Here is a 12,446-nt window from a genome sequence, read left to right as displayed (position 1 = left end):
AAATTCTACAAAAATTATAGTAGCTCAGCTATCCTCTCAATAGTATACTATACAAATTTCATACCATTTCCATAAGTATAGCTGCCTCTATGAAAAAGACAATTTGCTATTGTAAGAAATCATATGAGAGCGAGATAAACCAATAACTCACACATACTTCGTCCAATACTCATGAAAGTTTTACCACACATCAACTATCACATGAGTAGCATGGCAAAAAAATTTCACTTCATTTGGAGCCCTAGATCTGCAAAAATAACAAATTCAACTAGCATTACAACCTTACTGCACAAATCTATTTTTGCAAGCCAAAACTTTAAACTAAAACATGCCATATTATAGATCTACTGCATAGACAATTTCACAAGGATTCTAAAAAGTCCTCATTTGCTATTTTACGAATTTCCTATGAATTACTATGAATTTCCAAAATTCAGCAAATTTCCTACAAATAGGTCCTTAATAGCACTATTCATTCAAGTCATAGACTTCGCAGTTAGGCCCTTCCATTTTGTCAAATTTGAGCCTGAGGCCCCTGGTCAGAATTTAGAGCAGAGAAGCTTGTCGGGCTTGCTGTTGTCGGCCGAAGGAGGCTCGTCGGCGGTAGGGGATGGGCCGGCGAGGTCCGAGGCACCTAGACACACCCGAAGGTGGCTTCGCCTCGGCCAGAGCCTGTCTGTGGCCTCCTGGCCATGCGCACAGGTGCCCACTAGCGGCCATGGCACCGGCGACCGTGTGCTAGGGCAGCGAGGAGAGGCTAGGGGAGGGGTGTGCCAGGGTAGAGGAGGAAGAGGCGGAGCTGTTGGTTCACGCGGTTGGTCATAAGGGGGCTCGAAAGCCAGGGAACAGCGACGACGGCGAGCTCTGCCAGCCGGCCATGGTGGACGCGGCCGTGCCTAGCACGCGCAAGCACCAGAGAGCTATTCCTATGCTCGGTCATCGCATTGGACGTATTGGTTGCGGTGAAATTTCAGCGTGGGATGGCTGGCTGGCTGGCTAGATGCGAGTCCGGCGTGGGCAAATAGCCAACTACTAGCGGTGGCACAGGCGTAATGAGGTCCAAGCACGACGTTGGGGCAGTGAGTTACCAGACGTTCCACTTGTGATGAGTCAGCGCCAGCGAGCAGGAGGGAGGGCGCTTGGCGCACATGCAACGAGCGAGGTGTCGAGCGACGCAAGCCGAGGGAGCCACGCGGCGTCGAAACCCTATGCGCGGTCAGCCATTGCTGCTGCTTTGGCTGATTAAGAAATACCACAGCAAAAATATGACTGAAACTCCAAATTTCCCATCCTCTAACTCCTGATCCGGTGGTCCTAAGATCACGGCGCAAGAGTCAAAGTTGTATATCTTTGTGAGGTGAACAACATTGATTTAAGGATCAAGAGCTAACTCATCCTAGATTTGGAGATATGGATCTTCAAAGTAGTGTACCACAAAACCAAATTCTGCAGTTCAGTAACCGGCTGACTGAAACTGCATTCTTCGCCCCCTTCTACTCCCTAATCCAGCAAGTTTCAGCAAAAGCCTCAGTAATACAAGTTGTAGATCTAAGGGAGTACTACAACTTATATTAAAGGTTAATGAACTGGTTCGGCCTGGTTTGGCATATACAGAGCTCCAAATAAGCTAACCTGAAACTGAAATTTAGGTCCCAGACTTGGAAAAATTTCAAGTGCTGAAAACAGCTGCTGATTCAAAGTTTGAGCCTCGGTTTGACTTGTTTCCGAGCTGATCTGGCTCTTGGTCCAAAAACAAATTTTGTTCTACTCTACTCAATCTTCAACTTTTATTTAAGGTGCAACTCCATGCAAGCAATGTAAGTGATTGGTCAACACAGGTCAAAGTAGCATCGCGGTAAAGCTTAAATCTAAGTTTTAGACCGATTGATGCATTTTCTTGATCTCTGCTCAATATGAACCCTTCATGACTTTTGTTGTAGAGTTCCATTAGAGTCATTTGGGAAAGGTAGAAAGGTTTGGTTGATGACCTATAATTCCATTCACTTAATAATGCAATCCAAGAAAGATTTTAACTTATCATTTCATGTGACTTTTTGATTCCAAACTTCATAAAACTTTTCCACTAGTAAAGATGGATGTATGTTGATGTAATGTACATGAAATAAGCATGTTTAACATTACTCTTGCATACATTTTGGAAAGGGCAACATGTAAGCAATAGTGCATGGTCCAAGTTTAAGTGGTGGCTCACTCTTGTAGATTTGATCTTGACACCTTCATCACCACTTAACATGACATGTTTGAGTTTAAACCCATTGCTTAACTAGTGATAAACACCTAGGGTGTTATAGGAACCTCCCCCAAGCTTGCCTTTTGCTCACTGTCTAGGATGTGGTGGTGGGTAGAATTCCCACCATCCTACCCATTGACGGTTCTGTTCTTTAGAGCTTCAATGAGTTGGGCATTTATGTTGGACCACGTCGAAGGTGTCTTCTTGCTCAATGCATAGCTTGCCCATCCCATTAGCATGCTGGTCCATCTCCTATGAATGGCCATGATGTTCCCTTTCTTGTGTGGATGAGAAGGAAGCTCATGCGCCACATGGTGCATGGTGGACACGGAGGAGGCATACCCCTGAACCCTGATGTGTCCATGGCACTTGATGTTGCCTCCTTGCCATCTTCTTCATCATCACATGCAGCTCACAAGGTGCCACCATGCTCAAATTGAGTATCCTGTGACATGCCTCGTGTCACCCTGTTTGTACCTACAAAACTTTGGTGTCTCGCCTCTGGGTCCAAGTCAAAGGTTAGTTGGCGGACCCTATACAACTGACGTTTCTTGTTTGGGAGAGGGACTTCACCTGTATGGACATGATAAATCATTTTTAGATCACCCCTTGGACCTCTTTTTAACATGTGGGCATGTATGAAATATGCTTCAGTGAGTATGCCCCTATCCGTAGTTATAAACTCAAAAGATTGTGCACCATATAACAGGTTCATTGTGTCAGCAATACAAGTGATTAGAGAAGTGAACTCAATGGGTCCCATTATACTAAACACTCCTTGCCAAAAAGCAACTAAGAGCTTGACAAGTGAAACATGGATTTTATGATTCATGGCATGCAATAGTCTTAATTCTTCTGTACTTAGTGAGTGAACATCATTGCCAGGAAAAAGATTAACAACTATCCAATAATAAAGAAAGCGCAAGGTAGGATTATGGATCTCAACAGGTCTTGGATTAGAGCAATTATGAGAAGTTGTCATGGATTCCCAAAATTCAACTTTATTAAATCTATGGGTGGCATGGTCTAAGTCTAGCAAGTTTGCATCATCAATACCAAGAGCAACATTTAATTGTTGACAAGTAAGATTATACTATCGATTGAACATACAAAAATAAACTCCATCATGAACAACTTGTAAAGAGCACAAGAGCACTATGGTAAGAAGTTTTATTCCTAGTTCATCAATTTGCCAAAAACTCCCCCAACCAATTGTAGAAAAGAAAGTGGTGAATTCCATATCCATGCCTGAGCAGCTGAGGAGAGCAGGATCAATTACCTTGGTATGCTCACAGGTACGCTCCCTAATAGAGAGGTACCATTGGTACTCTTGTTTGTTGAACAAGAGACCGCTCTCAGGATCTCATGCTCTCATCGGGGGTACGATGAATGCACCATGGCGTTGATCTTCACTTGGCGTAGTTTGCTCCTCTTGGCCTTGTTCATCATTTAGTGTGTCCTCCTAGGAGATACGAGTAGAGGCTCCCATTCTCCTCCCTTGAGAGTCACCTTTAGAATGGTGGGAGCATTTGGAAGAGCTCCCACCAAGGGCACCCTTCATCTTCTTTATTGCTGATGTGATTGGGTTCTTCATTTTCCTGCACAAGAATAAACACAAGAACACACTAGGACAACAAGGATTAGTGTTAGCATTAGCATTAGTTGTCCAAGTGTTAGTAGTCCTTGTGGGGCGTGGTTGTCTCCACAAAATCGTTCTTGTGGGTAATAACACTCCACAAGCCATTCTTCAAAGAGTGACTAGCCCAAGAGAAGCTTTGGAAATGCAACTAAAATGCAAAGGCAAAACAACAAATCTTTTTGGGTTTTTGTTTATGTGGCTAACTATGAACTAAACTTGAGATTAGTTAACACTAAACTTGAGAGAAGGAGGGAGATGGGGATCTCAAAATTTTTTTGCAGGTTTGAGTGTGGAGATGAGCTCCCCTGCATGGCATTTTATAGCTAGGGGAAGGGAAGGTGCTAGGTGCACCTTCTATAGGTCGCCCAACCTCCTTATGCCCCCTTCTGCCAACTTTGAGTGGTTGAAATTGCATTGGGTATAGAATAAAGAAGAATGGTAGACATGCAATTGATGGGAAGGGTCATAGCCAGGTTGGCCAACCACTTGGTGACCATTCCTCAGGGAATTTTTTGAAGTAGAGCACATTACACACTTAGCCATGGTGAGTGGGAGGCAAAGTGATGGGAGAGGTCATGACTAGGTCAGCCAACCTTCAATGAATGCCCCCAGATATTTCATATATTCCTCGTGATCAAGAACAGTGAGGCACATTGTTGCAAGGTGCAGTAGGGAGAAGATGGCACCATGGTGGGATCGGCCGACCCCACCTTGGTCCCTCCACAAGCTCAAATTTTCGTGGAATACTAATCTCATGGTTTTATTCAGTGTGGGATTAAGTTTGGTCAAAAATTAAACATGCAAAATTCAAAAGGAAATATGCAAATGAAAGATGCATAATGAAAATGTAAAAGAGAATGCAAAATTTAAATATGGGTTAACTATCGAAATACCTCTCAGTAAGGCTCCTTATTTTAAGTCCTTGGAGCAAGACTCCTCCATTATGTTCATGCTTTGGGTGCTTCGGTCGGTCCTAGAGATGGAGACCGAGATGTGTGCACCTCCTTCTCGTACCAAACCTTTTTGGGTTTTGGTTGTGGTTTTGATTCGATGGGTTTGTCCTCCTTGACTTGTTTGTCCTTCTTGGCCTGTTTGTCCTTCTTATTCCCTTGGTGCTTTGTTGGGTGAGACCTCCTTTTGGGACAGACCGCCTTAACCTGCTTGTTAACTTTATAACCATTGAAAGCACATTTTACCTTCCTTCCTAGGAATTGGATGTGGATTTGGCTAGATCCCACTGTAGATGACCGTGTTCATGGTGTAGAGGAATGGCCTTCCTAGGATGAGGGGAATGTCTTCATCGGCTCCCATGTGTAGGATGAGGAAGTTGGTGGGGACATATTCATCCTAGATTCTCACTAGGCTATCCCATGCTAACCCCTTCGGGAACTAGATTGTTTGATCTACCATCTACAAGCAAACATATGAAGAGGACAAGGGTCCCCTTAGCAAATTATCATAAGTTACCTTGGACATGATGTTGATGCCTGATCTAAGGTCATAGAAGGCATTGTGGAAGGTCTATGGTCTAATTGAGCACTCGATCATCGGATGGCCTGGATCTTTTTTCTTAGTGATGAAGGGAGGATCAAGAAGATAGCCCTAGTTTGATCAGAGCGGAGGCTTACCGTACTTTGTTGTGACCAATTTAATAGTTTCAATTGGATCCTTAGGTTTTCTAGGAATCTTACCTTACTCAAATGATAGGACAGTGGCCGCTAATTGAGCTAATTGTGTTTCTAACATATTATTGAAACTCAATTGATTTTTAACAGCGGAGGAAAAACTGCCCATTTTCTCACTAAGGTTTTCAAGAATCTTATCATTAGCCATCAACTTTTTATTAATGCTATCATTGATTTTAGACTAGCCTAAGGCAAGATCTTTCAAAGAAGGATGGTTATTGTAAGAATTAATGAAATTATTATTATAACCATTACCTCCATTACCTTGGTAGAGGGGGCATGAATTCCATCCTCCTTATTGTTGGGATCGGTACCCATTGTTGTTGTTGTTGATGAAGTTCACTGTCTTCCCTTGCTTTGGGACAATTGTTGCCTGAATGATCATCTTCGCCACATACCTCGCACCAGTGGTATGCTTTAATGGCTCATGTGGTGGCATGGAGTTGGATGGCCTCTTGTTCCTTTTGGGTACCTTCTTCCATCTTCTTCATCAAGAGGTCCATCTTGGCAGAGAGCATGTCCTACTCATGAATGGTGTGCATACCTCTCTTCTTTGGCTGGAGGCGTTCTTCGATGAGGTCCATGGCATCCTTCACATTGTGTTGAAGGAATGCCCCTCCAGCGGCAGCATATAGGTGGCTATGAGCCATGGCAGTCAGCCCAAGATAGAAACCTTGGATTAGGAGCCAATGTTCTATCCCATGATGAGGATAGGCACAAATGTACTCCTAGAGACACTCCCATGCTTTAGGAATCATCTCATCAGATTGTTGTTGGAAGCTAGAAATCTTTCCATGAAGGGTGCTAGTTTTGCCCATCGGGAAAAAATTTTTGAGGAACACATTGGTGCATCTCTCCCAAGTGGTGGCTTCATCCTTATTAGCATAGAACCATTGCTTCACCTTCTCGAGCAGAGAGAATGGGAAAAGGCAAAGGCGGATGGCATCTGCTGTTACACCCTTGATAGTGAAGGTGCCACACACCTCCAAGAAGTGTTGAAGGTGGGCATTGGCATCCTCATGAGGCTTCCCACAAAATGGGTTGGCTTGCACCATGTTGATAAGCGCAAGCTTTAGCTCAAAAGTGGCATCCCCCAACTTGAATTAGGGTCCCATGGCCATGCTAGCGGCTGACAGAGTTGAGTAACTGGAGATCGTCTTTTGAGCCATAGATTCCTTAGGTGGTGGTGCGGAGCCTCCTTCCTGGAAGGGATTTAGGTTCGAGATGAACCTTTGAGGAGGAACTTTACGACATCTAGTATTCCTCAACAATTGGTCAGGATCATCTATGAAATTTCCTAGCAATTAGAAACCGTTCATACACTACCTTGCTTCACAATAATGAGAAACAAAGACAGGGGTAAGCCCCTACACTAATTGATAACTAAAGTGATGGTAAATTCTAGATTCTATTTTATTAAAATTCCTAGGTTGATGCTTTCCCCAGGCAACGGTGCCATAAATGCTTGTTGGTATTTCTTATGTCTATTAGATAATTCTGCAAACGCACAGAATATACTACTGTAGCACTTCACTTGGGAGTATTCCAAGGTATCATTATTTATTTTTATCCCAAGAGAAAGCAGTAGGTAGGAATGATAATAAAAGAGAGATCCTTATATACCACAACTTAGTATCAACGAAATATGGTAGGAAGGGATGATGATGAAACAAGCCAAGATAAAGATAAATAAGATAACTATTAAGTATAGATAGGTGGGAGGACAACAAGAGAGTATAGGAATCCTATATTTCTAACTCTACTCCTGTAACTTAACCAAATCACACAGTCGAGACAAACAGATTGTGTCACACCCCAAAAATTCCATTTTGGGTTGTGAATAGTTTTCACTGAATAAATTTAATATTTTTATCATTTTCTAAAGTTTCCAAGATTTAGTTAGGGTTTTTGCAATTTATAATGTGAAAAATATTGATTTTTAAATAACTTTTATAATATAATGTGAAGGGTGTTGCATTCATGCCGGTTGCATTTGGTGTTTATGAGTGCAAATGGTTTTGAAATATGATAGAGCGACGTTTCTTTCTCTTCGGGAATTTTTCCTGACCTTTTCTAGAATTAAATTCCTTTTTCCTTGGGCTTAATATTTTTCCTTAATCTTTGCAAAAACCTTTTTATGAGCTCCAAACTTCATATTTTGATCCATCATGTTCATATCTACCTCTAGAAATTTTCTCAGAATTTTTTTGAATTTCTGTGATTTTTCGTGGCTTAAATATGATTTCAAGAATTTCCTTGAATTATTTTTAAACAGGAAATAAATCCCAAAATTAAGAAATTCTGAAACTTTTCCAAACCCTATAACTATATATATGCCGGTGTTCCTCTCGACGCAAGGGTTCCAGAAGTACAAGCCGTTTCCATAGCCGCCACCCGTAGCCTCTCAGATCGGACGCCGAATTTAGAAAGAGCTAGGTTTCTGGTGAACTTCTGGCAAGCTTTTTCGGGCAAACCGTCATGGCCCAGCAACAACCACCACCACCTAGAGGTAGATCTCTTCATTCTCTATGCCGTGGTATATTTCTTTTCATGAATCCATCACCGTTTGACCATTTTTCCATCTCTTTTCCTTTTCTCCAGCGAGGTTCTCCATTGTCGGCTCCTGTTTTCCTTCTCTGGCCGCCGCTATCTGCTCCTTGGCCGCCCACGTCCACCGTCAGGCCAGCCATGCCCAGTCCTTGGCTGGCTGCCCTCCCCTCAGCCGCCCCACAGCCTTCCCCTTGGCTGTCCCTGGCCCTGGCCTCAGTGCCCTATGCCGCCTAGCGCTACACCTTGCATGGCCATCACTGGCTACCACGGCCGGCAGCCTATTCCCCATGGCCGCCACTAGGTCTCCCAAGCCAGCTACTTCGTCCCATGGCCGGCCGGTAGCCCCCTCAGCCCCTGCCTTTTTTTCCCTGGCCGAGCTTCTCCTCTATCTTCCCTGTACGCACGTGAACAGTAACCCACGATCCTACTGTAGCGCGATCCATCCAGAGGAAGAAGAAGGGTGCTTTCACGAATAAATATTTTTCAGAAATTACAAATAGATCCCTAGTATTTGCAGATAAGTCCCTGGTTCCTTTATTTTCTGTCCTTTTTCATTCGTTATTCACTCAAATCTAATCCGAATTCAATTCTTTTTGGTCCAATTCTCCAATATATATTCCTATCATTGTTTAATCCCGCCAGTACTAATTATTTCATTTATTTCAGTGCTTTCCAAGTGAAATACCTAAAATGCCCCTCCTCCCGATAAATCTTCCGGAGTTCGTATCTTTTCCGTCCGATCTTTGTTTTCAGCGGTTCTTGCGCTCACACAATCGTAGAAACAAGACCTACACATAAGTAAACTTTTCATAAGTTGTTTATCATGTTTGGTGTACTACATTTATTTATTTGTATATATTTGCTTGTATGTCTATGCGTCCGAAGTTTGCCATGATAGAAGAGAAGTCATCGGTGGATCCTGAAGACCCAGAGTTTGAGTTATTATGCGTTTCTAAGCCTAAGGCAAGTGTCCTTGACCATACTTGCTCCTACTTTTGTTTTTATTTGAGTTAGTTTAGTTAGACCATTAGTTGCATGCTGAGTCATAATTTGAATCCTATGTTAGGGTTTACTAGAACTTGATGTTATCATCCTTGTAACCTGGGTTGGTTGGGTAGTTGTCTTGCTTAGCTTGAAGTCTTGGGTTCGAAAGGTTATCATTTAATATTGATTAATGATTTATGCAACTTGGGTTGGTAATGCTTATAGCAACATGGTGAATAGGAATCTAGCAGGATGGTTGGTTCTGGTGGTGGTGTGTGCCAGATTTTGGGTAAATGTTTTCTGGTGGATTGTTGGAATTGGTGGAATGGATTGTGCTTGTTCCTGCTTGGATTCTAAGGACCGGTTCATGGACAAGTAACTCGGCTTAGTAGCCCAACCTCGAGGGCTATATGGCTCTGGCCCTGACCAAGTAATTAGTTTCCTCCAAGTTATGCTACATCGGGTCGGTTTGTGTGGCACAAGAGGAGGCTTCTGCAGTGGTGTTGGTACCCACTGTTAGCGGTTAGAAACCTTAGTGAAGGTGTAAAACAGACTTGGAGGGACTTTGTAAAGGCCTTGTAGTGTGACCCCCCTGAGCACCTAGGTAGTGTGAAGTGTGATGGGGAAACATGACTCGTGGTGAAAGTGTGCAACCTCTATAGAGTGTAAAACTAATATATCAGTCGTGCTCATGGTCAAGAGCTGATGAGGACATCAACACCAACGATACATCCACGCCGACACGATTACCAGTTTCTAGTCCTATTACCCATGCCCATGCTTGTCACATTAATCATCAAGTAAGTTCACTCTTGAGTTCTTGTCCATCATAATTAGACCATGGAGACGCGTGCACTCTTGTTTTGGTTAGGAACCTAGGGAGAGGACCAAAAGGGACAAGGATTCGCAGAGGCTGAATTCGGACTCTAGGATAGCTCCAACTTGTGATGGTCACCACGGTCGCATACGAACTCAGATTGGGGCATTCAAGTACTTCATGGAATCCTTATGAAGTCTATTTTCATATGGATCTGGAATCAAGTCCATATCTGTTTTGAGGCGGCCGCAATGACTGAATTACTGACTGAGCTTGTCTATCCAAAGGTGCTATGTCACCTTAGTTTGGTCCAATGGGCCGTGTATCAAGTTGGGTCCATTAGGGACGCGTCCTAGGGTTGGAGAATGACCCCAACACCCACTTGGTCGTCCTTCTACCTTCATATACTCCTTAGCCACCATCAAGAATAGTCAGGTTTTGTTTAGATCAAGTTTAGCTCTCGCTACTTGCTTGTAAGCACGCGTGCTGGATCAGCTGCCCGTCTTCTTGTCTTCGGAACCCCACCTTAATTGAGATTGAGTTTGAAACTTTCATCTACATCTAGTAATTCAGTACTTGCTATACTTGTTCTTGCTAGTTCTTTGATTGCTTGTAGGACGAGTGCCCTAGTGGTCAGGTGATGCGCTCCACAAGATCATGATAGCCATTGAAGGTGGTGTATCGATTGCTAAGGCATAGCTTGGAAGGCTATAGTCGGGCCGTGAATGTTGTCTCCACCCATTAATCGAGTTATCCCACACCTCTCATCGAAAGATCAGGAACAAACCCTAGCGGGATCTCATCAAGAGCGGCCTAGACTTCTTCTTGATTAGATGGCTCTGGTTTAGTTAGGAGGCTTGGATGGAATCCAAGTGTTGGTTTGCTTGGATGGGATCCACGTGTGGTGCTCAAATGGGATTTGAGTGTTGGTTATAGTGGTTCTCCAAGGTGAAGGAAGATCTCACCTAGTTAAATAGGTGCTTAAGGTTTAAGGTAATAGGTGTGTTGCTTAAGGGCTAGTGTTAAACCTTGTTAGCCTTTCCTTGTGTTGGCCCGCATGTCATACTTTCCTACACTTGTGGAGTACATTTTGATGTGATCACCCTTCTCTTTGTCCCCTTTGCTACCCCACCCAGTGGTTTGGACTAGAAGATGGAGTTTCTAGAAGATGATGTTTCCTAAAGATGGTGTCGATGCTAGGCTGGTGTACTCCTGGTCAGCTGCCTGAAGGGATGGAGACCTTGCTCTGCTAGAACTCTGATGTAATTTTGTGTTTAGACCCTCTGGTCATTTTTGTAATATGTAATCGCTTTTGTATTAAACACTACAATGTATCACTTTTGTTGTTGCATGTATGAATAAACAGATCCTGGCATACATGTGACGTGCATTTAGTTTTGTTTTATGAAACTGGGTGTGATAGATTGATACCTCACAACAAGTATGCTAGGCGATATGCGAGACAATAGGGAGTGAAACCCTATCCAAAGCGGCTACCTTTTTATCAGGGCCCTACCTTTTAAGAGCTTGCCTACAACACGTGGTGGAATACAAAGGATAGATAGGGCTGTCACCACCTGCTTGCTACCACAAATTATCCATGCAACAAGCAGTAACCAAAGGCAAGATCATGTATAAGCACCACGCTTACACCTTCTCTCACTACCCTAGCTGTAATTATGAGGACAACTAGAGCACCCTATGACAGGCGATGCATCGCAATATAGGTGTGTTTCTAGGATCACAATCTTGTGTATAACAACTCTATGACCTAGATAAGCCACAACAATACTATAACTAGTATAATATTGCACAAAGTAAAGACTGAGTAAAGTAGAGAAAGAGTAATATATCGTCTTACTAGAGCAGCGTGACGCACATATAAATTCACTCATTGGTTGACAAAACATTGATAGTTCACGCGCCAGGTAGGGGATAGTCATGCAACCTCCTTGTTAAGAAGGAAGCGATGGCTCCTCAGACCTATGACAAACTCAACCATGGAATGGCATCCGGTGGTCGCATTCGCCTTGGGAACCCTGAGTTTGCCAATGTCAATTGGCCAGCACCCACATTCACCTTCGACCATGGCCAAGTCCTCCATCCTAGAGCCCTAGACTCTGTGGTCTATGGTGGACATACTCTCAGAATGGCCGCTAGTGGTTGCATCCTAGAGTGCACCTACATAAGGGGGCCAATACCCTCTTTTGCCTCTGACCATGGCTAGGTCTTTAGCCCAAGAAACCTAAGACCTGCGGCCTATAACAAACTAACCCATGGAATGGCCCTCAATGGCCACATCCTTCTATGGAACCATGAGTTCACCTATATAAATGGTCTAATGCCTACTACCAACTTCTACCCTAGCTAGGCCCTCCAACCTGGAAGCCTAGATCCCATGGCAAAATCACACTGTGAGCAACGTCCTCACCATCGACAATATGCGATAGCTTAAGGTGCACATGAGCGATGGAACCATCCACCGTTGTGCGTTGTCATCACAAGCGATCAAGCGGCCAT

The 12,446-nt window shown here is 43.6% G+C and overlaps 1 non-coding gene across 1 annotated transcript; it reads left to right on the top strand.

Moving 5' to 3' along the window:
- Positions 1–6,271: 6,271 nt before the first annotated feature.
- On the top strand, positions 6,272–6,378 carry LOC136509695 (small nucleolar RNA R71). The gene has a single exon (XR_010772444.1). It is a non-coding gene; the product is annotated as a small nucleolar RNA R71 (small nucleolar RNA).
- The last annotated feature ends 6,068 nt before the right edge of the window (positions 6,379–12,446 follow it).

This window comes from Miscanthus floridulus, chromosome 15, assembly GCF_019320115.1.
Source record: "Miscanthus floridulus cultivar M001 chromosome 15, ASM1932011v1, whole genome shotgun sequence".
In the NCBI taxonomy this organism is placed as follows: Eukaryota; Viridiplantae; Streptophyta; class Magnoliopsida; order Poales; family Poaceae; genus Miscanthus; species Miscanthus floridulus.
The sequence above is the reverse complement of the archived record's forward strand: the minus strand, read 5'-3'. Positions and strand labels throughout refer to the sequence as shown.